The 5,524-nt window shown below is 37.0% G+C and overlaps 1 pseudogene; it reads right to left on the bottom strand.

Annotated features, from left to right (window-relative positions):
- Window positions 1-4,362: 4,362 nt before the first annotated feature.
- On the bottom strand, window positions 4,363-4,462 carry LOC113325532 (annotated as a pseudogene).
- Between the last annotated feature and the right edge of the window lie 1,062 nt (window positions 4,463-5,524).

Raw genomic sequence — 5,524 nt, forward strand, 5'->3', positions numbered from 1 at the left:
TATATTTGGGGGGCCTGGTGGTAATTGCCTCTAATCATATGGATATTCCATCTTATAAATGCTCTATAAAAATGTTATGTTTTCACTAATAAAGATCATTGTAACTCAGCGGTTCAATGTTTTATTTACTAGCAGGAGGAAAATAAGGTAATACAAAACTGTCCTTTGGTCACAATAATTTACCCTGTCCAAAGGTCTTTTGGTCACGGTATTTTATTAGTCAAGTTACAGTACAAGATCTTATATTGCACAAGTGCAAGAAACATCCATACACCATAAATATAAAATAGGAAAAGAAATGCAGAAAAATATCATGAATTTATATTACAAATCAAACAATTTATACAGAATGTGCAAGTTTTTAGTCTCAAGTCATGAAGTAATATTTTGAAACTATTTATGGAGCTTTATGTTCCATTATTCCAGGTGCCACAACTTCGCATTTACAAAATAAAGTCAGGTGATTAACCCTGTGATATGGCGGAAAAGCATTTGAACATCGACAAGTATTAAGGAAATATGTTGCAAGAACAAAAAGACCGGATTTCCTGTCAAGTATTAAGGTCTATAACAAAATAAAATAAAATATGAATAGCAGAATCTCTTCATATATATCGTCATAAAAATAAGGAAACTTAAACTCTAAATTCTTTTTTTTTTCCTTATCTTTCTCGTCATTAGGTAATGGAAAAAAACAAAATCATTTTTATGTTTTTGGTACACCATATCTTCAAAGGTTCTAGTAGCGCAGACCTAGTTCATGCCCCACTTCAAATTCGCCAGTTACAAGTACTTGCTACATCTTTGTTTACAGGATTATTGATAATTAAGAGCTTGACCATTTCTTGAAATTCCTGGAATCCAAATAGAAATAAAGATGAGATAGAGACAGACAGACAGACATAAAAAAGGTATAGTATCACCACGAAACTTCTTATCAGTCTAACAACCAGGTTAATATCTTCTTTTCTAGCTTCACAAACAGGGTAACAACTCATTTTTTTGGCTCCAATTAGGGAACTGTCAAATGTCTCATAATACATAACATCAAGGCTCAACAGCGGGATACTAGTCTAACATCAGAGTACTCGACAGGATAAAATTACCAAGACTTGATGTTTGCTTGGAGTAGTGAGATATGTAGGGGTAAAATATCGCATACACAGTTATCATGCGAAGTAGTATCATTACAAGGGAGCGAACTTTTTTCGTACGTAGCATATCCAAGATGATGGAACCAATGACGTCATGAAATCACGAGTAAAATATGAAGTCTGTGCGAAGTCCAAAGAGCATGTTCGAGAAGATCCAAATGTAAGCGTGCGAGAACATCGCACGTCAGATCCGAAAATAGGGGCTTTCTTAGCTGTCCCCCACTATGTAAAACTCCTATATATAAGACCAACTACCACTGTGTTGAGAGAGATCTTTTTAGAGAGTTATGATCGAACTTTAGGAGAGAGAAAGTTATTTGCTTCCCAACTAAGGGGCATCCCATTTCCAGGCAGTTGCTAATCGCACCCCTACTCTGGATAAGGGGCAACCATCTTCAACATTCAAAAACCAGGATTTTGGCGGGAAAAAAGTGCAGTTAAAGAACAGTTTTGGCAATCGTGATTTGGAGGAGTTTGAGGTCGATTAAACCTCTCATTTGAATAGGATAGACTCCTTATGGGTCTAGAAATCTGATATGGGTGTTTAAATCGATTAGACTGGGCTCAATCGACGGATTTTTCTCACAACAGAAAATATGGAAAGTCACGTGTGTGACCTGTTTTAGGGAATTTTAGAGAGATTAAAACGCTGTAAACCTTCCCAAAGATTTGTATCTATCTAAGGAAGAGTTGGGAAAGATTTAATCGGTATTTTTGATATAAATAGACGTCTTCGGTCATCTAGAAGAGGTGTCGAGAGTTTGGGAGCCTAAGGAGAGCCAGAGAAGAAGAAATCAGAGCTTTACCAAACTCTGCTTCTGCTGCTGCTGCTGCTGAAGAAGAAGAACGCGAAGAACTTTGACGCTCAGTAAACAGTCGCAGAACAGTGTCGTTGTTTAACAGCTGAAGAACATTAAGCTATTCAGGGCAGTCTTATTCTAGGGTCTTAAAATCAGCGACAAAGCAACAGTTTTTCTGTAACAGTTCCATTGTAGCAGCTGTTTTGCAACACCAATACACTGTTGTAAACAGTTTGTGTTATTACTTTTCACTCTTTTAATCATCTTTTGAGCAACAAACACACATTTTGAGATCATGATTAATATGATGAGCTAAACCCTATTGCTGAGGCGATAGAGGAAGCTATTTTCCAACAAAAAGTGGTATATTTTATTTTATCTTTTTATTTGCAATAATTATATGATTATTTGCCTTGAACTATTATTGAATATGATTTTTATTTGAGTGATTGTGATCTATTTTGATGGAGTATGCTTAGTTTTAAGACTTTTGATGCTTCATACTTGGTATTTACAATTATTACTTTTCAAAATCTACTTGTTGCAATATTTTAGAATCAAATTAAACAAGAAAATTGCATAAAATATAAGTATTGGTTTAATCACTTTGAACTTGGAAAATAGTGGAATCTTAGCCTCAGTGTTTCTTTTAGTACTGATATCATCTTTGATTGAGTTTGCTATAATTTTTAGTGAGTTTTCGATTTTAATATTAGAATTTAAGTCTACTTAATATCCTTCACAAGTCTGAGAATCGAACCCCTTTTACCACTATCTATAAATCACATCAATTTTTGGCGCCGCCGACGCGGACTTGTTTTTAGGGTTTTAGATTTATTTTATTTTATTTTTATTATTTTTGTCCTTTTTTATGTTTTTGGGTATTTATCTTGTGTCTACAGGTTCTGGATCATAAAGAAAATTGAGACAAGGAGTTTGGTGATTTCATAAAGACTTGGAGCTAAAGATTAAAGCAAAAATAACAGAAAAGAAGACAATTTTATTTTAGAAAATTTTAGTTTAGGGTTTGTTTATTTTATTTAAAAAAAAAAAAACTATATTAGGGTTTATTATTTTTGTAATTTTTCTTTATTTTTTTGGACTTTTGGACTTTGGGACATTATTATTTTTTTATTACCCTACGGAAGGGTACTTTAAATATAAACTGTTTGCAGAGAAGGAGGACAATTACGATATTGTCTCTGCACATTGGGTTCGTACACTAGACATCGGAGTCAGTGGCCCGAGTCGACTACAACTGATTCATCCCCCGTCTGGAACGGGAGGTAAGATTCTAAACACTCGCGAATCCCCTGTCAGCGAGTTACTGGACTCCTTCGTATGCATATATGTTGAGGACTGAATACGGACATTTATTTTTCTAGTAAAGGGCAAGGCCTGGCCATACAAGATAAGGGTTCGAATTTCATCACCGTTCTCTTCTTGCCCGCTTTAGGAACACGTAACCTACGCGAACCTAAGCCTAAAATTTTGACTAGAACGAGACCGATAGGGTAACGAGCTTAACAGGAAAGTCATTCGAAAAATATTGGTTACTCTTTTAAGCATACTTCGAAGTTCTTGACGGTTTCTGTAAGTTGAATGCGTGACTGCGCCGCCTTGTAATACCGGTGAGGCCTTGGGTATCAAAGCTCCACCGAGCTTCCCTCGCCTCTATTCAACTTACGTTAACTCGGATTGATTCCAGAGGGGTTTGCTTAAATTGTAACGAATTCCCGTTCGAAGGATTAGAAGCTGGTCTAGAAACAATCTAAGTGGAGCCATCATGCTTTTTGTTTGCTAGAAATCAATAGGTTTGATTTGGTTGAGTCGGCCTTGATCTGTGTTTGCTTACCCTTCCAATTTAGAAAATTCTATTGTATGCCTGAACGTAAAAGAGACGCACTAGGTAGATTTGTTAAAGAGAAACCTAGTAGTTCGAAGCGTCTCGATTACCTTAATCTAGAAAGTCCGGCTTTTGAAGAGTCTGTTTTTGAACGTTCTTTGACTGAGGAGAGAATCCATGTTGCTCCGATAGCGCCAGAAATGGCAACTTTGAAAGCTTTGTTGAATCCAACTAGGACTACCCGTCCTTCGTGTATTAAGTTAGCTGAAACGGAGGCACCCTATGAACTGAAACCTGGGACCTTACAGATGCTCCCAATCTTTTTAGGGAAAAAATGAAAACCCTTATTACCATGTTAGGGATTTTGAGGAAATTTGTAGTACTCTAAGAATTAGAGGCTTAGATGATGATGCTTTGAAACTTAGGTTATTCCCATTTTCCCTGAAAGATAAGGCCAAGTCGTGGCTGTATAGTTTGGACTCCGAGTCAATTGAGACATATGAACAACTTACATCTGCCTTTTTCAATAAGTTTTTCCCTAGGCACAAAACATCGTCTATTAGGACGCAAATATGCACATTTTCACAACAAGAGGGAGAATCTTTATATAGGTATTTGGAAAGGTTCAATGATTTATTATCCCAGTGTCCTCATCATGGTTTAGAAAAGGTTAGGCTAGTTCAGATCCTTTATGAGGGTTTAGATTATTCCACAACGACCATGGTTGAGTCTCTATGCACTGGTGGATTTGAAAACCAAACTGTTGATGCGGCGATGGAATTTTTTAATGAAATCGCCGAAAAAACCCAGCAATGGGAAAATAGTAGGGCACCCCAGAAAACAATTCTTTTAAGTAGAGGAAACGTTAATAGGGTAGAAGGAGGCTATGAATCAGATGCCAAAATTGCTGCTATAGCAAAAAGGTTAGAAGCCTTAGAAGTGGGCCAGACTAGTGGTAGAGTGGAGCCTTTTTGGGAAGGCCAGAATATTGAAGAGCAGGCCAATGCTCTTTATAATAACACTAGATTTGATAACCGTCAAAAGATTGACCCATATTCAGAAACCTATAATCCTGGTTGGAGAAACCATCCGAACCTTTCGTGGTCTAAGGGCCAAAGTCAAGGTCAGTTTAATTCTAATGCTCCCCCAGGTTTTGGCTATACTAAGAATCCTTCAGGACTAGCTCAGTTTCAGAATCAGTCAGATAAGAAAATCCTAAGTTTAGAGGAATCTCTCGCCTTGTTAACTCAGCAAACTGCAAAATTCCAGTTATCCGTAGAACAGAGTCTACAAGCTAGTAACAGGATAGGACAAGAAAATAGTCAGGCTATTTCCGAGTTAAAAACCCAGGTTGGTCTGATAAGTGATTCTTTGAGAGAAAAAGGTAAGTTTCCTAGTCAAACACAACCCAACCCTAGAGGAGTTCATGAATTAGGTGCAAAACCATCGAATCAATTGAATGTTGTTAGAACCCTTAGAAGTGGTAGAGTTGTAGACAATAAGGTAACCATGCCCGATAGTGAACATACTGTAGTTCACCCCTCAGGATCTCACCTCTCAGGACCAGTAGCTGAAGAGACTGATAAAGTTTCTGATGATGTGAATTCGGTTCCTGAAAGGTCTGATTTTAGGCCTAGAGCCCCATTTCCTCAGCTATTAGTACCAACAAAGAAGGAATCGAACTTTAATGACATAGTGGAGGTTTTTAAGCAAGTTACCATAAA

Source organism: Papaver somniferum, chromosome 11 (assembly GCF_003573695.1).
Source record: "Papaver somniferum cultivar HN1 chromosome 11, ASM357369v1, whole genome shotgun sequence".
In the NCBI taxonomy this organism is placed as follows: Eukaryota; Viridiplantae; Streptophyta; class Magnoliopsida; order Ranunculales; family Papaveraceae; genus Papaver; species Papaver somniferum.